The following is a 25,258-nucleotide window of genomic DNA, read 5'->3' as shown; positions in this document are numbered from 1 at the left end:
TGGGACAAGTGTCCCCTGACATACAATTTTTCCTATTCATTGTCATCTGATGCAACCAGTGGATTCAGTTGAAATAAAAAAAAGTTTATTTTACACCAAAGCTCATTTGTAGAGAAAATTAAAAAGAAATTGTGTAACTTATTTTCTTGAGTAGTAGCTTCTGCCTGACCGCCCAATTTCATGTTCTAACTCCCTTCTTTCCGGCCCGCTGTAAGTTCTTCCAGGGTGAAGGTATGACACTGTTTCAGGCTCTCTACTAGCATTTGGAGATTGTGTTGGATCTTTACCCATACTAATCCACTGAGAGATGCCAGTCTACCTGCCTCTCGGTCCTGGGTTGTGGATCACTGCCTCACTCTGGATCCCTGATCTAACCTCCCTGACTCCCAGTGTAGCTGCATTTTTATTTATTCTGAAAAGGATCTGGAGTAATTATTTATTATAGCGATGGCTATTCGGGGCGCTGTGTAGTGTGACTCTGCTCAAATGGATTTTCCATGTTTCTACTTTCACATTTCAGGTGACCCACCATAACTTTCTTCGTGTTGTGAAAACATTGCAAATGCTCCAAGCACAAGGCTGTCAGGACAACTACATAACTCTTATTAGGGATCATCAGTGCAGTATAGTCCTGACAGCCTTGCAAAATGTCTGTCTAGGGTTGATTAAGCAATGTATAAAAAAGCACTGCCCTCTTAGACGAAAACAATTTCCTGGAGGAAAAGTTTGCATTTGGACTAATTTGCATACCCACAATGCCTTGCTGTTGTGGCTCAGAACTGGAGGTGAACTTCCAGCGATGGCTACTAGGGGCGCTGTGGAGAGTGACTTGGCTCAAATGGATTTCCCTAATATATATATATTTCTGAGGCTTGTGGAATCTGCTTAGATCACATGCTGTGCATAGGCCGACATCTAGTGGAAGCTGCGGAGTATTACAGTTTGTTTTTCGAAGTCGAAAAATGGGCGTCGACACAGGGCGTGCCAGTAATACTATCCCTAGTGTGACGTCCACTGTACCCATGATCCCTCACGCGTCTAGGATCCCCAGATTGTTTTTTTCCGCCATTCTGGTCGGAAGCACTTCATCGGAGTTCCCTGGCTTTGCCATATTTTCACTAAACATAATTATAATTTGCCCCGTTTTGTCAACCTTCGTCGATCAACATCTCGACGCCGAACCGGGGAGGAGATCAACGTCGAATACCGACGGATTGGGCCTTGAGGCTTCCGCCTCGGCTCGGGCCTGGGCCGCTGGCCTCGGCCCTACAAGTAGGGAGAGTGGGGGGTGGTACACTTCCACACTCGGCTATATAGATATATATATATATATATATATAGACACCTTATTACCTACACACACTTGCCCGCTGCCCACAGGCGCGTATGGAGGGTACGCCCTTTCAGTTTTGCCCCAAGTGTAACAAAAAATACCCTTGGGTAGATAAGCACGCTACGTGCAATCTTTGCCTACCCAGAGACCACCCCGAGGCGGGTTGCAGGGCCTGTAGTAGGTTTAAGCCCAAAACTCTCAAGGACCGCTCCACCAAGCGTTGGGCCCACCACGCCAAGCTAGCAGCTATGGAGGCGGAGGGTACCTTCAGCGACGGCAGCGACGCCGAACTTTCGGACGGCGAGGGCACCAAGGCGTCGAAAGACAGCCGAACGCACGTCCCCGGCCTCGGAAGGTCGTCCGTCCCGGCGACTATGGGGAAGTCCCCCGGCGACAAAAGCGTTACACATACACACGCTAAACACAAAAAATCCACCCGAGATTCGACGTCGTCGAAACCTCGGAAAGAGGCACAGAAGGAGCGGTCCGAAAGAACGTCCTCTGGGCGGTCCCGGTCGAGGTCGCCGCACGACGTCAGGCAAGCCTCCACACTTGCACATAGTGCCTCGACCATTAACATCACGGAAGATCAATCGTCCGGAGACGAACACGACTTCCATCCCCAGCCTGCACCCCAAGAAAAGGGTACATCACTTGGGAGTAAAGAGGGCCCAGTTTCGAAGGCTACTTCGAAAGACAGGGATTCCACCTCCGATCCTCGACGCCAGGCGTCGAAAGATAAGGGAAAGGGTAAACACACTTCCACCCACGGGGAAGGGGGTAAACAGCAAAGGAAACAACCCACAACAAAAGAACTGACTTCCCCGTCCAAGTCTTCTCAGGGCCAGTCCATAGAAAGTCCCAGCAAGGTCACCCCAAGCTCCAAACTCTGGTCATGCGACGACATTGACAGAGTAATGTCAAGGATGTCTTCCTTGGCGAATTTCTTCGAAAGACACCCTGAACAACTCCTAGCTTTAAACCCTCAGGAAGATTCCCCCTCAGGGTCAAGGGACCCTATCCCTCCAAATAAAAGACCCCGGGTCGAGACACCATTAAGGCCTTTAGACCCCATCGAGGCCCAGCCCTTTTCTTACCTCTTCCCTACAGACCAAGGCAACTCTTCCCTTATAGAGGGTCAGTTAATTGACATGCTAGAAGATCTCGCAGGATCAGATTATTACGGGGAAGACGAAGACGAGGATGAGCCAGAAAATAGCCCAGATATTTTCCGAATGGACTCGCCAGTCGAAAGGGAAGCCCCAGTGTCTGATTCCCCAATAGATAATCAGCCCCTCCTGAATGAACTGCTCTTTCGGGCAGCTAACCACTTCCACATAGACACACAAGGTGTCCAGGAAGAAAGGGACTTTGCGGAAGAACTAATAGGGGAAAGGAAGCCAGTAGCCCAGACCATTCCCATCCTGAAATCTATTCAACGCAGAATAGCACCATCCCTTGTCAACCCAAACCTGACAAGACCTGTGAACCCGAGGGTGGAGAAGCTGTTTAAAGCAGCCCAGTCGGACCCCCTATATATTAGAGGTCAACTTAAGCCCGACTCTCTAGTAGTAACCAACACCCGCAAAAGAGCTGGTACACCATTATCTTCCTCTGAGGCTCCCCCCGACAAAGAAAGTAAAAAACTTTATGGTTTTGGCAGAAAAGTAGCTTCCACGGCAGCCTACCAAGCCAGAATCGCGAATTCCACCACACTGTTGGCTAGCTACAACTGTCATCAGTGGGAAGAAGTGGCAGCACTAATAGATTCTGCTCCCGAACCCCTTAAGAGCCAGCTAGCTCGCATTTGTGCAGAAGGAAGAAACGTCTCAGGCTGCACTTTAAAAGCAACTCTGGACGCCGCAGACAATGCGGGTAGACTTATAGCAGAGGGGACTGTCATCAAAGGACATGCTTGGTTGAGGCAGTCGGGATTCAAAGCAGAAACACAAGCTGCACTCTTAGACAAACCAGTGGAAAGTGATCTCCTGTTTGGGAAGGCAGTCGAGGACGCTCTAAAAAACGCTAAGGAAGAATTCGACACCCTCAAATCCCTTGGCCAGTTAACTACCAAACCACCTAACCAAAGAGGGAACGGCAATTTTTGTCGCCCCCGCGGCCAAAATTCCAATAGAGGAAATAGCTACTCCCACACCCAGGGTACACAGTGGAACACCAACTCACAACAGTCTACCCAGGGGTATGGTAGGGCTAGTAGGAGAGGACGTGGTAGAGGCAGAGGCAGCCCCAGTAGAGGAGGAGGCACGCCTCCACCAAAGCAGTGACGCTCAGTTCAGGGTCCCTTCCCATGCAACCCCAGTAGGGGGACGAATATCCAGCTTCACCCAGGCATGGGAAGGGATAACATCCGACAGATGGGTGCTGTCAACGGTATCCAATGGGTACTGTATAGAACTACTGCAACGTCCCCTAAACCATCCTCCAAGACAAAAAGTCCACTCTTTGCAACATCAGAAGATCCTCCTCGAGGAGATCGCCATTCTGCTAGAAAAGGACGCAATAGAACTCGTCCCGGGACACCAGGTAAACAAGGGTATCTATTCAACTTACTTCCTTGTGCCAAAGAAAGATTTAACAATGCGCCCAGTTTTGGACTTACGGCCTGCCAACAAGTATGTCAAGCCCCAAAAATTCCGTATGACCACGCTACAAGAGGTAATCCCACTCCTAAAAAAGGGGGATTACATGGCAACCTTGGATATGAAAGATGCCTATTTTCATATTTCCATGCTCCCGGCGCACAGAAAATACTTGCGCTTCAAGGTGGACAGTCTCCACTACCAATTCAAGGTACTGCCCTTCGGGATAGCTTCAGCACCAAGGGTATTCACCAAGGTACTGGCGGTGGCAGCTGCACACCTACGCAGGGAGGCAATCCCAGTGTACCCTTATCTGGACGACTGGCTCATAACGGGGGAAACCCCAGGAATCTGCAGGTCAAACATTCAGAGGACTATCGACCTCCTCCACGAATTAGGCTTCTCCATCAACGAGAAAGTCAAGTCTGGTGCCAAGCACCTCAAAACAGTTTCTAGGAGCTATCCTAGATACTCAGAAAGGATTGACCTTCCCTTCGGAAGAAAGAATTCGGAATATACTTCTGCAAATTCCGCATTATCAGTCAGGTCAACGGATAACAGTACGCAAAGCTATGCGGTTATTGGGCATGATGGCGTCATGCATTTACCTGGTCCAACACGCGCGTCTGCGCATGCGTCCCATGCAGGAATGGTTAGCGAAACAGTGGTCTCAGGCAAGTGGTCAGTGGGACGATCTAGTGGTCGTTTCGCCAACACTCGTACAGAACCTACACTGGTGGACAAGAGAGAATCTCGCAAAGGGGAAACCCTTTTACGATCCCGAAGTACAGGCAGTGGTGACTACAGATGCATGCCTGACGGGGTGGGGAGCTCACCATCTCCACCACACAGCTCAGGGTCTCTGGTCTCACTCAGTAGCCAAGAACCACATCAATCTGCTAGAGCTTCTGGCAGTATTCCGAGCGCTGCAGGCGTTCGAGCCCCATCTACTGAACTTGTCGGTGCAGATCAGGACGGACAGCACGACAGCCATGTTCTATCTGAACAAACAAGGAGGGACTTGTTCGCCAAATCTGTCCAAGCTTGCCCAGAAAATATGGATATGGGCACTCAGACGGAACATCTTCCTGTCATCGCAACATGTTCCAGGGGAGCTCAATTCCCTAGCGGATGCTCTAAGCAGAGACTCCCTCCCAGAAGAACACGAATGGGTCCTTCACAGAGACGTAGTAGAAGTTCTCTTCTCTCAGTGGGGTTTCCCCACTATAGACCTATTCGCCACAAGCGAAAACAAACAATGTCCAGGATTCGCATCCAGGTTCCCCCAACCGGACTCCCAGGGGAATGCCCTGTGGATGAACTGGTCAGGGATGTTTGCGTATGCTTTTCCACCAACTCCTCATCAGGAAGGTGGTGTACAAGATGAACAAGGAATCGATGACGCTCATCCTAGTTGCTCCCATGTGGGCCAGACAACCATGGTTTCCACACCTACGCAGGATGGCGGTGTGCGAGTCCATCAGACTCCCAGCCTGGTACAACCTTCTATCCCAGCAACAAGGTCAAACAGTGCATCAGGAACCCAACTCTATGAACCTAGCAGCATGGCTCCTGAAGTCATAGAGTTTGGACATCTCAAATTACCACAGAGGTGTATGGACATTCTGAAGGAGTCCAGGAAACCAAATACAAGGCACTGTTACTTTGACAAGTGGAAAAGATTCGTTATCTGGTGCCAGAATAAACAAATCAACCCAGTTGATTGCACTCCTTCCAACGTTGTAACATACATGCTCCACCTGCTGGATGCAGGGTTGGTTTTTAACTCTCTGAAGGTACACCTGGCAGCCCTCTCGGCTTACACCACATCCCATAACAAGGTCTCGTGGTGGAAAGTACCAGTGGTTAAAGCCTTCATGGAAGGAGTAAAGAGACTTCACCCTCCTATTTCGAACCCACCGCCAGGATGGGACCTCAACGTGGTGCTATCTAAGCTCATGGGACCCCCCTTCGAGCCCATGCATAAAAGTAGTCTCAAACACCTGACTTATAAAACGGCCTTCTTAGTAGCCATTACCTCCATAAGAAGGGTCAGTGAAATTCAGGCTCTGTCAGTGCAAGATCCTTTCTTTACTATCCACAAGGACAAACTGGTTTTACGCACACACCCTAGGTTCTCACCAAAATTCATATCCAAGTTCCATGTAAACCAGTCCATCGAGCTTCCGGCTTTCTTCCAAAACCCACAAAGCTCAGCTGAGGTGAAACTACACACCCTAGATGTGCGTAGGGCGGTCTTATACTATGTAAATAAAACCAGACCGCTAAGGAAAACAGATCAACTGTTTGTCTCCGTAGCTACAGGCAGAGAGGGGGATCGCGTCTCTAAGGGCGCTATCTCAAAGTGGATTATCAACTGTATACAGCTGTGTTACTCTCTTTCTGAAAAGACTCTGCCTTTTACGCCAAGGGCCCACTCTACTAGAGGCATTGGGGCCACTCTGGCTTTCATTGCAAATGTTCCCCTCGACACCATTTGCAAAGCAGCTACTTGGAGCTCTATTCACACTTTTACTCAGCATTACTGCATTGACACTCATTCCAAGACAGATACACAAGTGGGACAAGCGGTTCTAAGACACCTGTTTGCTCATGACCCTTCTCACATCCCACCTCCTCCTTCTTCTGGTACTGCTCGCTAATCTATGCACAGCATGTGATCTAAGCAGATTCCACAAGCCTCAGAAGGGATACATTACTCACCGTAATCGTATTTCTGATGCTTGTATCTGCTTAGATTCACATGCGACCCACCCTTCCTCCCCTCCGAGAGAAGGCGCATGGTTGCTTGTAGTCTTACCTTTCTGTCTATCTGCTTGGACTATCTGTACTCACGCTACTCCTCATGCTACCTCATGTCAGGAAAAACACAATCTGGGGATCCTAGACGCGTGAGGGATCATGGGTACAGTGGACGTCACACTAGGGATAGTATTACTGGCACGCCCTGTGTCGATGCCCATTTTTCGACTTCGAAAAACAAACTGTAATACTCCGCAGCTTCCACTAGATGTCGGCCTATGCACAGCATGTGAATCTAAGCAGATACAAGCATCAGAAATACGATTACGTGAGTAATGTATCCCATATGTATATATATATATAACGCACACAACAGTGCTTTATAATGAAAAAATAGACAGCAGCAATCAAGGGACCGAACATCATAAAAATTGTGCAAAAGAAATCTACAGGACATCATCCATAATTGACACATTCCACATCCATACATCATTCATATACCAACAGTCACATACATTCAAAGCAGCAAAGAACAAAATTTGACAAGTGTTTACTGGCCAAAACGGAGGGAGATGGATTCAATTTCTCATATATCCATCTTCCGGCCAGAGCAACAATCAACATCAGTCTCGGGAGGCTAGCTCAGGGGCAACGTGCTTGCCTTGGAAACAAGCAACACAGGTTCGATACCCGGGTCTGTGCTAAGAAACCTCTGGGTATTAAGTGCATTATAAGTAACCATCATTTAACAGCCAGTGTACCTGCACCATTCTGTACCAACAAGGTCTAGCACAGGCGAATTTCAGCTACCCTCCACCTCCCTTTTTTTCCTTTTTTAGGGGGTGGGGGTTTTGGCAACACCCAGTGGGGCCTGCCACAATGGGGATTGCCCCAACGAGGAGGCAAAACAGGACTTTGCCCTCGCCGCCGCAGACAGAGATACTGAGACCCTCCACGGACCTCAATACAACACTCCTATTCAATTTACCCGGAATCGAACTCTCAGAGGCAGAAACCTCCGTACTGACTAAGGGCTTATCCTTTGTCCCCACGACATTAACTGATTGGTATGATTCAGAAATGGAGGATTGCACTTTCCTCTGTAAGGTTACACTGCGCACCTTCTTCCGAGAACGTTTCCTGGCGGACGAGGAAAGCATAAAAGATACTGGCTTACACAACCCCTCCACGTTCACACCTTCGGATAATCAGATTCCGAGTGAACTCCTTACCATTGAAAAATGCATTCTGCAGGATCTTGAAAAATCTAAATTTTACAAAATGAAAATTCAACAGAATCTCACCCTCGCTGAGAAACATGCCCTACCTCACTACAAAAAAACAAGAAAATGGTCATCCAGCCATCAGACAAAGGGGGGGTAGAGTAGTGATCATGTCAGTCGTACAATATAAAGATATGGTACTCGCATTGCTGGATGACAGAGAAAGCTACACAATCCTCCGCAAGGACCAAACTAAAGAACTCTGCCAAGAAATTTCAGAGTCAGTGAATTCTGCATTACAACCACAATTGGATTTCAAAGAAAGAGGCAGTTACTGAGCAACCCTCTCGGTAGAACTCTGTGCTTCTACGCGTTACCCAAGATCCATACGGACCCCCGCAACACACCAGGAAGACCTATCGTGTCGGGTTGTGGGTCCATCCTCGAACCACTTTACAATTTTGTGGACATTTTCCTTCAACCGATCAGCACAAAAACATCCACCTACTTATGGGACACAACACATACGATTATGATCTTCGAGGGGATGGAATTCAACCCATCAGAGCGAACATCAAGTCCTTAAACACCAGTATACCCCAGGAAGCCGCCATTGAATGTGATCGAGAATGGCTCACAATGAATCCAACACAAGACGGGGTCCCCACAAATTTAATCTTGGAACTTATGACCATAGCATTATGCAAAAATGTCTTCACATTCAACAACCTAACGTATTTAAAGACGAAGTGGACTGCCATGGGCGCAGCATTTGCCCCTAGCTTGGCAATACTCTACATGGCCAAATAAGAAAATGAGTAGGTCCTTTCCCACCTCAACAGATGGAAGGCACAGGTGAGTGAATGGTTTAGATGCATTGACGTCATCTTTATTTGGACAGGCCCCTTGGAACAACTGGAGTAGTTCTGGACATGCCTTAACTCTGCAACCCAGATATTCAATTTACAATGGAACACAGCAATTCTGAAATCAAGTTGCTGGATTTAATCATTCGACAGAAAGACAGCAAATTGGAAAGCGATCTACACTGTAAACCTACGAACCGACTTTGTTACACCATGCCAGCAACCACCCTTCACACATTAAGGGCAACCTTCCTTACGGGCAGTTTCTCCGTATACGAAGGAACTGCACTTCCACTGAGGACTTTAGGAGACGTTCTGAAGCCCTGTCTACACGACTAAGAACAAGAGGGTACCCAAAAAAACAACTGGAACAAGTGAAAAAACAAGCACGCAATACCAACAGGGAGTCGCTGCTCCAGTACAACAATCGACGCATGACGTGCGTAGTTACCCATGGTACCCACATATGTCAAAATCCTCCACAAGTATTGGCACACAGCTCAATTGAACTTCCCTGAGGAACCCTCTCCTAGGTGCGCGTACAAACGAGCAAAGAATATCCGAGAATATCTTGTGCATTCCCTCTACCAACCGGACATATCCAACAGCAGTTCAGACTTTACGTCCCTTGCAAGGCCATCACACCTGCAGCAACTGTGTTGCATGCCAATTCACAAAGAAGATGAAAACCTTCTCAATCGGAAGGCGGGAATGGACTCTTGCAAAAGTAACATGATTTACTGCATAAAATGCCCATGTGGGTTACGGTACATCGGACAGACTACAAGGACAGTCAATACCAGAATATCTGGGCACCAGTCAAAAATCGGGTGCAAAAACCTGACTGCACCCCTAGTCGAACACTATTTGGCTACTAACCACACACCAAATGATATTTTCTGGTGGGTGGTAGAAAAAAATCAAGGGAGGACCAGATATTCAACTCAGGCTCCTACAAAAGCAATCCAGGTGGATTCACCGTCTAGACACTTACTACCATGGCTTGAATGAGATCTTTCAGCCAATCACTTTCTGAATACTTGGGTGTCGTCCCCATCAATCTCCACAAATCTGGACTGTGGCACAACGCCATGTGGTAGACAACAGAGCCACATACAAGCCCACGGCAAAAATATATTCGTATGTATCCAGTATGTCCTTTCTCCCTGAGAAGGCTCACCCAAATTGGCGCAGCACAACCTCATTGGTACCTCACTACGGGCATCCCATTTCCAGTGACATTGTACCTGTATATGCCTACACAGACTGACTGCACCACTTAACTTCATAACCTTATGATTGAATAAGGGGCAGATCCTCTGTTAGCCAGGATGATGCCAATGTATCCGGTTCTGGTTCCCCCATTTATAGCCAACATTTTTAAATATAATGTATACCATATCCACACTGGCCTTGAGTTTACACATACCAAACCAGCATCGCCAGTTATTTGCATCACTGCGCGTAAACACTATTTGGTGGCCCCAGCTAATCAAGGTACCCGCTCCACATAAGATTAATATGTCACTTTGAGCACAGAACCACGCACAAGCGGCAGCACCATGCTGCATGTGCGATTACTATGGCAACCAAATAACATGCTGCCACGGCTCTGGTTTTGGGTCCACACTCACCACATTGGCGACGCCGGACAGGTAATCCAATCTCTCTGCAACAGCACTACCTGGGGACCTCGGCTCACCAAGACACCCCAACCACACAACATTAAACATGACACTGCACCCGCCCAGAGCACAGTGCCATGCACAAACGGCCGTACCACACCGCATGCGCGATCACTATGCAACCAAATAACAAGCGCCTGCACGTGCGATCGCTTTCCTCTCCCAGTGCAGACTGCGCACCGGCTACAACGCCCTTTCACGACAGAGTTGCAAACAGGTAAGAATTCCAAAAAGCACAGCATCCCCTTCGGGATATACACCAACCCATCCCCTTCGGGATATACACCAACCCCCTCCTCACTCCCCAGGGAATCCCCAAGCCATGTTGTATACACGACCCATATGCCTGTGTTTTTTCACACAGCCCCACGATTCAGCCAGTCAGCATGCTGGTGTTCTTGCAAATCGAGGAGCCGCTAGATACTTGGTGACCGCTGCTCCGTGTGCTCCCATGGCATCCACCTCAGTAGCTTTAAACTCATGGCCTATTACAGCCTGCAAGGCCACATACGCTGCACTACATCTGACATGACACCACACCGCTACGTTATGTGTATATGACATTGACCGTTGGAGCACCCCACTAACCATGGCCCCCGGCTTCTGCTTTCCCCTCACAGGAGCAGGATCTACAGTGTTTCTGCGATAGGAACTGTCCCTCCTCCAGCCATACCAGAGAAAACATCCAGGCACGAAAACATAAATTGCAGGGAACTTTACTTACTAGCTGGCCACATGCTCGATAGATAAAAATAGATGGATCCTTCCATCCATGTGTACACACCTGTCCACAGGACACAACACACGTTTGACGCCTGCAGCTACTGCACCAACAGGTCCCTCTCCCGGTATCCAATGTGAGTTCAAACCCCACCACCACCATTATGACCACCACAGTCAATTGTGATGCTCCCCACAGATGATCTAACTCAGTAATTGGGATTCAAGTCCCGCCAGGTAAGCACATAGCCGGTACTTTGAGAATGAATTGCCACCAGTGCCTAGTAATCGCAGGCACTCTAGGAAATACTCGCACTCCCCATCTGTCCTTTTCCACAGGGTCCTCGACTCCAGATGAAGGCGGCCTTGGTATAGTTCATATCTGCTGAAATGTAAAGAACACAGGGAACCTCGGTACAGGACAGGTGCCCTGTCTCGAGATTTTGCCGAACAGTCACTTTCCACGTCGGCAAATATATCTTTAACCTTATGACCCTGGAATACTATTCAATATTTCTTTAATCAGCCTGCACCTGGGCCATAAGAACTTCAGAAGAAGGAAATCATTTTCTTCTGCAATTTAAATAAATTTCCAAAAGTCAAAACTTTTCTTTCCAAATCGGCACAGTTTATTATTCACAGCTTTTGGTTTTGATAGAATTCTACACTGTATAATATACATCAGAATTCTTAGTTTGTTTAGAAAAACTTCACTTTACTATTCATAATTGTTGACCTAATGTGAAGATGATCACCACCAATGATTTGTAATTGACATTTGTATATATTTTTAATTATGTTGTTCTTTTGGTCTTTTCCTTATGTTGTTACACTCTTACTCTCTGGACACAAAATCTATCAGCAGTTTCAAACAATTTTATGTTTGTTTGCCCTGAGTAAAACCAAATTATTGATTAATGCTTCATTGCGCCCCCTTTTTTTTCCTCTGTCTTCTTGACATATGCATTGGAATGTTAATTGGTATTGTGGGTGGGTATGCATAGACTCAAACTCAAGGATCTCGAACTATTGAGACCAGACATTACATAGTTAGGATAGATCTAAACAATTGACTCTATTTATCAAACTCATTGTTCAATCTTGCAGTTCAATGCAGGGGTACACTTACTTGTTCACACACTGCACCATTTGTGCCTCTTCTGACATCTACGAACCTCCCTTAACAAACCTGGTCTGCCATAAACTCCTTGTTCCCTGACTAGGGGCCCCACCTGTCATCCTCCCTCCATCTCCGCTTGCTGATGGTATCTCCCCCTCTATCCAATGACACACACTCACCTCTGCTGTTCCAGAGGGTAACTGTACCCCCATCCTCCAACAGCTGTTACAGATGGTAACTCTCTTTGGCCTCCCTCAAAACACCTCTAAACTTTCTGTCCTTCTCCAAACCGCTGCCGCCTCCTCCTTCTCGAACACCCGACTAGACTGGTCTGGCTGGCTTTTACAGTCTTATTTCCTGCTCTATGATGGGACTTTGGGTCGTGGTTTGCATCTCTGTGTTATGGTTTATGCTGGTTTTGTAGTAGGACAGGACATGATGGGGCCATGTGGGCTGGAGGTGGCAAACCCTGAGGTTATATTTTAATTGGATCTCTATTTGGAGTGGACTGCTTTGACTGGAGTACCGTTATCTCCACTATATGAATTGGCTGTCAGTAAACTTTGGGGTATTATTTTGAGGGTGAGGCTGGGGAGGACTATTTTCAGGATGAGCAGGGAAGGGCTATTTTGAGGAAGACACAGGGGTGTATCACTTCGAGGAATCGGGAGGAGATTGGTCAACATCAAGACGAGCTGGTAGTAAATCCCTTAGTTGTAGCACAATAGAACCAAACAGCCAGACGGTATAATAAAGCTCCAGTGGGCACGCTAATGCTGTCATGCCCTAAGGGAAGACCCCCATTTGGATGGGGTTTGGATTCACGTTGGGGAGGTAAGGAATGAGCACACGTGTGTCATCAAGGATGACTAGGACAAGAGTAGAAGCAGAGAGGTGTTCAGCAGGGATCAGGTTAGGACTCTAGGGAAGTGCCCATAACCTGCAAATAACCTCTAGACTAGAAAGTAGTATAAACTCCTTGCTTCTACCCTCTTCTTTTGAAAAGACCTTACTCAGATAAGATATGTTTCCATAAACAAACTCCTGGGGAACCTAAAATACAGAGAGTATGGAGACTTCAGTCTGGAACTAAGAAGTGTTTGCAAACTCTTCTTCTCTGAACATTAGGGGACACTATCCGTAGAAGGATTCTTTGAAAACTTTATTGAAAGCCTTCGAGCCAATACAAGAATAAAACTAAGATCCCTGACCAGGCTCTACGAGGGAAGGGAATTCTGAAGTTTGATTTAGATTCCTACCCGTTTATTATTTTGCCCTATGCTGTGTACTTTATCCCCACATAAACACAGGGTTAGAAATGTTCTGTGCTCTGGTCTCCTTTCTGATTCTTGCCATGCCTCATGCAGTACCTGAAATTAAACAAGAGCTAGATGGTATTTTATTAAAATCTCTGAAGAGGCCCTACCTGTCCCAGTGTCACAAGTAGTAATCCAAGTAACACTTTTCCCTTTGGAATTCTTGGAGGGACAGATAGTAATTGCAATCCGTATCGGGCTCAAGCTGAGACTTGACTCTCTCTGAGGCAATTGAACAGTGGGCCATCTAGACTAAATCCATTACACACTTCTAATGCTCCAAGTGAGCGAATGGACATGTTGCACTAAACAGTAAGGTACATGAAGGACCACAGTATAGGGCTTTGGAGAGACCCTACTCATTCATAGAGCAAATGCTAAGCAGCAGTCACCTGACAGTAAAACCACACTTCTAATGTACATATGGAGAGAGTAGGTGACTAAACCATTTCACATGGGGAACCTAGAAGAGTAATCAAGACTCCACAATACTTCGTCTTGATGTCTACTTGTCTACTCCTACCCATCGCAAGACGTGGTTAAAATGGCTGAAGTTCCGGATCTGCAAAGATGGTTGTAATGGAGAACTGCCCTTCAATAGGGTTCACGGGATGATGTTGATCTTTATTACAGAGGTGAGGGGTGAGGATGATGTGCTTTTTGCAATCTGCAATGTTTCTGTCCCAGCTTGCTGATGCAGCCCTGCAGATGTTTACTTACAGTTTGTGAAACTGTTTAATAACTCACTCCTACGTACCTGTGAATTAATAGTTAGAGTGAAACACAGACCTAGCCACAAGGTATTCAAGCAGAGTGAAGTGCAGTGATTTATACATACAAAATTCACAGTAAATGAATCTATGTGATCACTGCACCGCCTGTAATTCCGCTGACAATGTTGACGACCATTAAAGCGCGGCGCAGTGATCAGATACACCACTGTGGCCCGCATCCCCCAGGCCCACTCCTCTTCCCCCACAATTTACCTTAACGGCAGCACGCACAGCAGTGAAGTGTGCCGCCGACTTCCCTCGATCCCTGCAGCGTCGGTTCCCACCCACTTACGTGTGTTGGCAGTGGCACCGCAGGATCATTTTCTTTTTTATTCTTTACACTTTCGTGCGTCCCCCGGTCTCCATTTAACGGAGGTGGGGGACCTCTCCACCCCCCCATTGCCACGACTAAGAGGAGTGAGGGGGGGGGACACATGCAACCCCTGCTTCCCTTAGTCGCAGTAATGGGGGTCGGCATTTATTTAATGTGCAAAGGCACAGTTTTAGTACCAGGCGACCTTATGAGGTCGTAGTACTGGTACGATTGCCAGTAAATCACTAGAGTACTCTACAATTGCAAGAATAGTTTTAAGGGATTTCAAGGGCACAGTCAAAACGAGCATTGGTAAAGCCAACGTTTTTTTTTGTGTATATGTATTAGATCGGTATTGCTATTGTATGCCCAGATACGGGCACCACTATGCAGCTGCTACCATTAATGGCCAGTTAGTGCCTTTATTGTAGTGCCCGCAAAATGCTTATGCCATGCCTACACAAACGCCCAAACTGTTGGCTTTGAAGATTGATTGCTTAAATGGTGATGTGTTTGCCTCTTATTTGGGTAACCCCATTAGTTTTACTTGTCACTTCATTTATTTTTGTTCTTCATTCCCTCTCAGCCAGAGTTGAATATAGCATGGAACAGTGTGGAAGTACCTGAACAGTAATTGGCACCCTGGACGGGGGCACCAGCCAATCAGTGAGCTAGGAACTCGGGCTGAATCCTTTGGTATAAGCCTGTGTTGCAAGCTCACCCACAGATGTGCGCCCCTCGACCTGTCATACCTTGCGACCTCCCATTACCCCCATACTGCCTATAGCACCCACAAGTAATTGCACCCGGGTGCTTACGGCAAAGAAAAAAAAAAAGGAAAAACATACCTTTGCTCCATCCTACGGCGCCGCGTCGGGACAGGAGCCAGTCCTCTGTATTGATTCGAATCAACATTGAAGACGGACTCCTGTCCCGTTGCAGCATCACAGGATGCAGTAAAGGTATGTTTTATTTTTTCCTTTTTTAAATGTATTTACATTTTTTTTAATGTTAACATGGCCTTTAGCACCGGCGTGTAGTTGCTTGTGGGTGCTACTGAGGTGATAAACCCCAAGGTGGATTCACTCCGGCCCTTAACTTGGGCAGCGAGCTATTAATGAAGGGAGATAGTTGCTCAAAAGTCGGACCCTCCAGTGCAAGTCTGTGGGAATCCCGATTAGGACCCTCCTCCCAGGAATCGCTACGATGGACCAGGGGGGAATAATGTGAATAATCACCCTTCCTAGGATGCCAAGAGGTACTCAAGTCTGTAGTTTTAGTGATCTGATCGCTCCAGCATTGGGAACCAACCCTGTGAGTAAACTGGTCTTTCCTACAGGTGTGGTTTGCATGATTTGGTTCTTGAAGACTTGAAAGTTGGTCCAATGAAGGCCCCAGAAAACCAGAAAGAAACACTTTGCCCAGAGGATGTCTACCTTCAAGTAAGGAGTGAAAGATCTGGCGAGGGATACTACAAGGAGAAGAGGGAACGTGAACAAATGTCTTAGAGCAGCAGGGTGTGCAAAAGAAAGTGGGAGCATGGCAGCAAACTGTCCCAGGGTAGAGGCAACGGCTGGCGGTGCCCTCAGACGTCCCAAACTGAAGATCTTTAAGTTATGAGCTTTCAGCACCTCTCAGGACTTCCGCCACAGCCAAGCAGAACTTACTGTATGTAAATGGCAGGATGCCACAGTAAAAGACCAGACACCATCCCAAGGAGGAAGGCTCGACCCAGGAGATGGAGAGATTCATCACAAAACAGGCATGGGGCAGAGGCTCAGATGACCAACCATAATGCACAAACTACCAAAATAAATTTAGAAATTTTAAAAAAAGACTGAAGGAAAAAGCAAAATGTTGAGGGCCTTAAAGTGTCCATAGAATCCACAAAATAGGAATTCTGTTTTAGCACCCTCTCGTTGATGACCGTGTAATGTTGTAATAATGTGTTGCTTTTGTGACATTACAATTATTGACCACTTGTGTGCTGACTTCCTTTGTGACATGCATAGTGTGGTGCAGTAGTTCTCTGGTTGGGAGAGGGACACATTCAACTGTTTGATTGTTCTATGATTGCATGGTTGTTAGAATATGCACAAACGCATAAGTCTTCCTTACTTGCTGTGTTTCAACATGAGACGTTCTGAAATCTCTACATCATCGTTGCTGCCCATAATGTAACCAGGCTTGGTATGTTTCACCTGTTTCGACATCATCCCTTGTGGTACCTCTTGCAAGCAAAAAAGCTTCCCCCCACCATCAGTTTGCACTCCTGAAAAAAGCGGGAAAAATATTGCATTCATAACTGTGTACACCCTTTGACTAAATCAGTGGCACTCTTACCTTGTATCTTTCCATTCATCAACCTAAACCAATCTTTTGTCAATCCTATCACTATTCCTTCCTCTACAGCGTTATTGCCATTGTTCGAACAATTGGAGATGATGATAAAGTTCAGACTTCGTTTTCAAATTGAGTTCTTGTCTATACATCTCTCCACAGTGCTTTCAACAGTCTCTCAACTTTCTCACAAACATTCTAACACATACGCACGCACAAGCCAGCACACATACTGTTAGGGAGAATTCTCAGAAATGTGCTATGTGAATGGCAGGTGAAAGTCGATGTGGGAGCAAGTAGAGTCCGCCTGTGTTTAGCTGAAAAGGACGTTGAACTCATAACAAATAAATTCAATAGCGACACTGAGACATTAGAATATGCTCAGCTACTGGCAAACTTTAGAACCAAGAATGGTGGCTCTAAACATACTATGTTGAACCAAACCCATTGCTTTGATTTGGCCGTATTACAACAGAAATGGGATATGAGAAGGATAATACGGCAGGCACGCTCTGATGCCCCAGGGACACGTTGCATGAAGATAAGAAAGGCGAAGCAACACTACAAAAACTGGCTTAAATCTTACAAAGTGATTATGACCCAAGGCGATTCAGAATGTATGTTAAGGAATCTGCATAACAAGAAGTCCCGTGATTTTTGGAAGCTCATTAACAACACACAGGCATCCCAGTCAGCTTTACAAGCTTCTATGGTATCTGAAAGAACATGGATCTCACACTTCAAAGAACTATACAAAGACTCTGGAGGGGATGATAACCTGGACGATCACTGTGCTGCAGGTTGGTCATTAACTTTCCCGAGAGAGGAGATCATGAGTATAATCAAGAAAGCCAAAAATTCCAGGGCTCCTGGTCCTGACGGTTTGACTAACTTCACGATCAAGCAACATCCAGAGCTATGGGCAGACTTCTGTGTGGATCTCTTTGCGAGAATGATTCTCCAAAGAAAGACACTGCAATCCTGGAAATCAGCAGTGATTGTCCCCATATTTAAAAAAGGGGACAGAACATGCCCTAAAAATTACCGGCCGATCGCCTTGCTTGACGTTTTAGGGAAGGTGTATGCGACCATGTTGCAGCATAAGTTAGTCAAATGGGCAACTCATTCGAAACACGTAGATGTTAGACAAACTGGTTTTGTCAAGCAAGTTGGATGCTCGTTGAATCTATTGTTAAATATACTTAAAATGGAAGCAATTAGAACCCAAACAATGGTTTATCTTGCTTTCATTGATTTTTCCCATGCATTTGATACAATAGATCGAGCACGGCTATGGAACAAAATGAGAGAATGGGGCTGCCCGAAAGACCTAGTTGCCGCAATAAAAGATTTACACACTGGAACCTCTAGAAGGGTTCATCTGGCTCAAACTGGTACGCTGTCTCAACCAATCAACACCTTTAAGGGAGTCAAGCAAGGCTGCCCGTTGGCGGCGGCATTATTTGGGTTGTTCATTTCTGATATTGGCTACTCCTTTGAAGGCTTAAACATCTTTCCGCCGAAGATCCATAAATCCCGGTTGAGCTGGATGTTGTATGTGGACGATCTTATATTGTTGGATTTAACACCGATTGGTTTACAGAGGAAAATTAATGCAATCCAGAAATATGTGATCGAAAACCACCTGTCTATCAATACAAAGAAGTGCGAAATATTGGTTTTAAAAGACTTAAAAAGCTGCAAAACTAGGCTTGCAAAAAATCTAACATGGTCATTAAACCAAGAAAAGCTAACCATCTCGCCTAATGTGAAATACCTTGGAATGATGCTCAGTTCCAGCCTCAGTGACGAACCATGGAAAATTGAGATTAAACGTAAATGCAAACAATTGGCGTGTCAAGCGCAGGTGATAAACAATAAATATGGGGTCGGCCACCAGGGGGCGCCGGATGAGGACCTAACTCCGCGTCGCTCCGCCAGGGCTGCCTAAATCCTTTAAAATCCTGCCGCTTCCTCGGTCCTTCTGCCGACTTGCACTGCATAATACTGCAGGGGAATATACCAGCATCCCCTCCGAAAAATCCCGGCGAAAATCGGGCCCGCCTGAGCCTCCTACACCGTGTGAAAGTTCCGCCGGTGACAGAGCCGGCGGGAAGGAAGCGCCGTCATCGGCAGCGCCCATCGGAGCCCCGCCGGAACTACGCCGCGCTCGCCAATCGATCCCCCGAGGCTTCTGAGACAGCTGCCGCAGAACCGGAGTCGCCGCCCTGCGGGCTGGGAGGTGAGGACTCGCCCTGCCCCCCCCCCCCCCGGGCCTCCACTCCAGCCACTGCCGCCACCGCCTGATCCAGATCTCGGAGGGGCGCCCGACTGGACCCGGGGCCGCCTCCTCCTTGCTCCCCCCCCCCTGTGCTCTCCCTCCCCGGCCCCGGTTGCCTGGGTTGGGGGCCGCCTGGGGTGAAGAAACATCGAGGGAGGCACTCGCGGCGGCTGGAAGAGGAGGTGGCCTGACTCCTGGCACCGTAACTAGGAGCTCCCTCCTGGGAGGAAGGGGCCCACCCCAAATACCAGGGGAAAAAGCACCTGCCACGCACTGGGTGAGAGGCCAAGGACTCCCCCCTGGACGCCTGGACCCAAACTTGCCACCTCGGCCAGAGTAAACACGCCGACACATCCGGCTGGTGCCACCCTCACCGCCTGCATAATTACACCCCCCCCACCCCCTGAACTACACGATAAAACAGACCCAGGGGTGGGTCACACTGGACATAAGGCCAGACCGCGCAGGCCAAGGCCCGATACGGGGCAAAAGCAACACGCTGGGAACCAGGGACAAGGCCACTAGTCGACCACCCACCGGAGGCCACAAAACCGGATCGAAGGCCTAAGGACCCCCCAGGTGGGAACCTCCGATCCAACGGGATCGCATCCAGTGCCACCCCCATAGGATCAGAATGGGGAAGGATCAGCCCCGTAGAGCGACCCAAAACAGAATAGATAAATACACGACAAACACCCCGGCGGCCCTCCAGGACCCACCTAGTAGGGCGGATAACGAGTCTACGAAGGGGGACGCGGTCCAAACGCTGTCTCTCACCGACATCATGGCAGCGATCAACGACTCCAGAGCCTCGGTAGAGACCAAAATAGATGGCTTGGCCTCCGAGGTGTCCTTTGTGAGGCAAGACTTAAGGAACCTAACCGCTAGGGTCGGGGAAGCAGAACAACGAATATCCGACACCGAAGACACAGTTAAAAACCTGGGAGACCGCCTCGAACAAATGGAACTGAAAATTACCACGCTAGAAAATAGAGCTGAAGACAGCGAAGGAAGGTCCCGCCGGAATAATCTCCGCATACTCGGCCTTCCCGAAAAAGAGGAGGGGCCCTCTATGGAGCTCTTTCTGGAAGACTGGCTGGCAGACTTGATGGCCCCCAAGCAACTCTCTAAATTTTTCTCAATAGAAAGGGCACACAGAGTTCCGACGGGCAGACCAGTCCCGGGGGCCCCCCCACGAACAATAATCGCAAAACTCATGAACTATAGGGACCGAGACACACTGTTGCACATGGCAAGGGCGACCGGCCCCATCACTTACAATGGTAACCGAATCGGGTTCTTCCCCGACTACACGAGAGAGGTCCAGAAGTCGCGACAATCCTACGACTCCGTAAAAAAGAAACTGTCACCCCTGGGCATTAAATACGCACTCTTCTTTCCGGCAACATTCAAGGTATACCACAACGGCAAGGTTCATGTGTTCTGCACCCCCCGTGAAGCCTGGGAGTGGTTAGAAACACAGGTCCTCTCCACACCAAGCCCGAATAGACCGGGTGGAGGCACACCCCGCAGGCACGACGGTGACAACGACCACCCCGCTGGACAGGTCACCCCACCACATGAAGTAGCCGCAAAACCCGGATCTCCGATCAATAGGGGACACACCTGAAATTGTGCAACTACTCACTGGCAGGACTAAGGAAGCGGAATGAGAGCCCCACAGCAGGCGGCCCTGGAGGGGCTGTGGGGAAAGTGGACAACTAACACCTCTACGCCCCCCGCGGGGGACTCTTCACTGTTAGTTCTTCGTTACGTTCAGTGGTCACCTTGAACCACACGAGTTGCGGGGTAGGGTCCTTCTGACCCCTCCCCCCGCCGCCGAGTTGGGGCCCTTGCCCCCTTAGCAGTTTGAATGGTTAGGGGAACAGGTACTTCTGGTTGGGGGGAAGTGCAGGGTGGGGGGAGTTTGGGGGTTTTCTTGGTGAAGGAAGGGAAAGGCCTCTTGTCACAAATACCAGCAGTAATGGTCAGCAAAACAGATACTCAGAGAAATCCTTGCATAAGATATGAGAGGGACCGAAACGTCCCCCCCACTGACCAGCATACACCCATCTACACGGACATGGCCTACGATTCACTGGTTAGAGTTTCAGAATTTGCACATGTAGTACACAAAATTGAACATCAAATGAGAACGGAAGGAGGGCTCGGATGTCAGTCATGCCTCAAAACGACCGACAAAATAGAAACACAGGAAACGCACTGCATCCTTCCATATAACCCCGAACCAAGACCCACGCCGATATAACACATAAGAGACAAATATCTATGTTGACCTGGAACGTGAACGGCTTGGGGTCGGGCATAAAGCGTAGACTGGTACTTCAATACCTCAACCGCCATTCCCCAGACATTGCATTCATAACAGAAACCCACCTGATCGGTACCAACAGTGGGCTCTTTAGAAAAACAAACTACCCACACACATACCTCGCCGGGTTTTCCAGAGGTTCTAGGGGAGTCATGATCCTCATACATAAAAGATTCCCGTTTATCACAAAGAAAGTCAAAGCAGACCCTCGGGGCAGGTTTGTGATGGTACTGGGGGAACTACGGGGGGAGACGTGGGGCCTCGTGGCAGTGTATGCACCCCCCACGCTTACAGCGGAACTCCTTGCTGAGCTCCAAGATATGATACTAGAAGAGCGGGCGGACTCATGGGCAATAGGGGGAGATTTCAATGAGGTCATGGAGACAGCCTGGGACAGAACACACGTGGGCAGCAGAGCAGTAGAAACCCCGACCAAACTCCGCACCTTTGCAGAAGCTATGGGGCTATCTGACACATGGAGGGCAGCCCACCCCACGGATCGGGGCTACTCGTTCTATTCCAACGCACACCGGTCCCTATCCAGACTCGATTATATCCTCACCCCCATGAACATGGCCCACCGACTATTATCTGCAGAACTCCTGGCGAGAGGGATCTCTGACCACTCTCCCCTGTTGGTGAAGCTCAAGGGTCTGACAACAAAACAGGAACCCACCTGGCGCCTGAACACCTACTATTTAGGGATACCCGAAATACTAGAGGGGCTTGCAAACAAAACATCGGAATACTTCGACCTGAATGAGGAGGCGGTGGACTGCCCAATAATAAGGTGGGAAGCATACAAGACCGTCCTAAGGGGGGAAGCAATCTCCTTGGTGGCAGCTCACCGCAAACAGCACACTGAGGCAATCTCCGAAGCGGAGGCCCAGGTAACTAGGCGAGAGGAGCAACTCCTCGAAGAGGGAACCCAGGAGGCACATGAGGCGTTGGTGACAGCCCAAACAATCCTGAAGGACAGGGCCTTAGACAACGCCCGAACCGCCCACTGGTTGGTCCGGAGCCAGATATACGAGAGGGGAGACAAAGCCACCAAAACATTAGCCTGGCTGGAGCGTAGAGAGCAGAGTAAAGGGCAAGTACGGGCCATCCAAACCCCGGACGGGGACTTACTGATGGGGGACGCGGAGATTGCCGGGGAATTTGCAAACTACTACAGAGAACTATACTCCCCGCAAATACGAGAACCCCCATTAAACATCCCAAACTTTCTGGACGCGATCACGATCCCCCGCCTTTCTGAATCCCAGATAGCACAGTTAGACACAGCCATCACCGAAGACGAGGTAGGGGAAGCCCTCTCTCAACTACAAACCGGGAAGACCCCCGGCCCCAACGGGTTCCCGGTAGAACTATGGAAAAAGCTGAGTGTAACCACAACGAAACATATGCACACTATGTTCCTCCAGAGTAGAGAACAGGGCACCCTCCCCCCAGACCTCCGAAAAACGACAATAGTGGTGATCCCCAAAGCAGGAAAACCTCCGGAGCACTGCGCCTCCTACAGGCCTATCTCTTTAATAAATGGGGAGGCCAAAATACTAGCCAGAGTCCTCGCCGGCAGACTGCTGGGGGTGATGGGGTCTCTAATCCACCCGGACCAGTGTGGATTTATGCCCGGTAAGTCCACACGAATGAATCTCCGCAGGGTCCAGATTGCTCTTGATCGGGCGGACGAGATCCCGTCCCCGCTGGCCCTCCTGGCGGTGGACTTTGAGAAGGCTTTCGACACGGTAGGATGGGAAGCCCTATGGGCCATAATGGAACGCATGGGCTTTGGACAATACTTTATGTCCTGGGTTAAGCTCCTTTATTCCCTTCCCGAGGCCTCTGTAAGAGTCAATGGGAAATCATCCGCCACATTCCCGCTGAGTAGGGGGACCAGGCAGGGATGCCCCTTCTCCCCCCTGCTGTTTATCCTCGCCATTGAGCCTTTGGCAATCCGGCTGAGAAACGATACACATTGGACAGGGTTCGCCTGGCCACGGGGCGGGGAGGAACGGGTTTCGCTATATGCGGATGACCTTTTGATATATTTGAGTAACCCAATAATCTCCTGCCCGATAGTGACCAGAACCCTGGAGGAATACCAGCACTTCATGGGGCTTCGGGTCAACACACAGAAAACAATCTACTTCCCGGTACAGGGAGGAGAGGACGCGATCCCAGATCCCTGTCCTTACTCCGTTTCCATTCTGGGCTTCACCTACCTAGGCATAAGAATTAGTAGGACACAGGAGGACTTCCCCAAACTGAACCTGCACCCGATAATGGAAAAACTAAAGAACGATGTCGCCCACTGGCGCTCCCTCCCACTTTCATTACTCGGGAGGGCGGCACTCTTCAAGATGCTGGCACTCCCGAGATTTCTGTACATCCTCCAAAATGCTCCGCTCCCCATCCCGGCCACAATATTCGCAGATATCAACCGGACCCTCCGCACACTTCTCTGGGGAGGGAAACAGCCACGCATTGCCCTAAAAACGCTCTACCGCTCTGTGTGGGAAGGGGGTATAGGACTGCCCAACATCCGCACATACTACTGGGCGGCACAAGCGGGGGTGGCGAATGAATGGCTACACGGAGACCCGCTGCTGCCACACATCCGAGTAGAGACACGAGACATTGGCCCTCCCTCCCCTCTGCATATCCTATACGATAGCCCTAGGAACCTAAAAGAGGCACCGACCGGGTCCCGCCACATAAAGCGAGTCTGGAGGGAGATACATAGATACTTAGGCTGGGAAGACAGACCAACCCTGATCCAACCCCTCTGGCGTAATGCACACCTCCCCGAAATACAAAAAATGGGCCATTTTGAATCCTGGGAGAGGAAAGGAATCTCCACACTGGCGGATATTGTCCAGGAGGGGCGACTGATCGACTTTGAAACCCTACAGACGAGACACGGGCTGTTACCCATGGACCGCTTTAGATACCTCCAACTTACGCACGCTATAAATACCCAATTCCCGAACCTGGCCGATATACCTGCCTGCTCTCCCTTGGAAACAAACATACTCCCACAAAGTATCCCACATAAGGTAACCTCTACCCTCTATCAGGCAATTAACTCCTTTGGATCCGGGGAGCTCATCAACCTCAGGGATAAATGGGAACAGGACCTAGGGCGACTGGAGACAGAAGAGTGGGTGGAAGCCCTGATGTCCCCACGGGAAATTGGGATCGACGCCAAACTCCGGCTGATTCAGCTCCGAATCCTACACAGGTCTTACTATTCCAGAACGCAAATGGCCACTTGGGGGAGGGACGACAACGCAGAATGCACCCGATGCAAAAGAACAGAGGGTACCTTCTACCACATGTTGTGGGAATGCGGGGTGCTACAGGAGTTCTGGACCACGTGTTTACTCCGCCTCTCCGGAATACTGGGCACCACAATCCCGAGAGACCCTAAACTTATCCTGCTAGGTATAGGAGGCGAAACGGACCTCAATAAACACGAAAGAATATTTCTAGGAGTGGCACTTGGTGCGGGAAAGAGACTCACGGCAGCCACATGGGGCTCGGGGGACAGGATAACCATTGACAGATGGTCCAATGAAATGGACAGA

The 25,258-nt window shown here is 48.8% G+C and overlaps 1 protein-coding gene across 2 annotated transcripts in view; it reads left to right on the top strand.

Moving 5' to 3' along the window:
• Positions 1-25,258, top strand: part of POLD2 (DNA polymerase delta 2, accessory subunit) — a 418,384-nt gene that overhangs the window by 177,351 nt on the left and 215,775 nt on the right. The gene's annotated exons all lie outside the window — the stretch shown is intronic.

This window comes from Ambystoma mexicanum, chromosome 10 (genome assembly GCF_040938575.1).
Source record: "Ambystoma mexicanum isolate Mex_15411 chromosome 10, UKY_AmexF1_1, whole genome shotgun sequence".
In the NCBI taxonomy this organism is placed as follows: domain Eukaryota; kingdom Metazoa; phylum Chordata; class Amphibia; order Caudata; family Ambystomatidae; genus Ambystoma; species Ambystoma mexicanum.
Note: the sequence above shows the minus strand (reverse complement) of the source record. Positions and strands in the feature narration are given on the sequence as shown.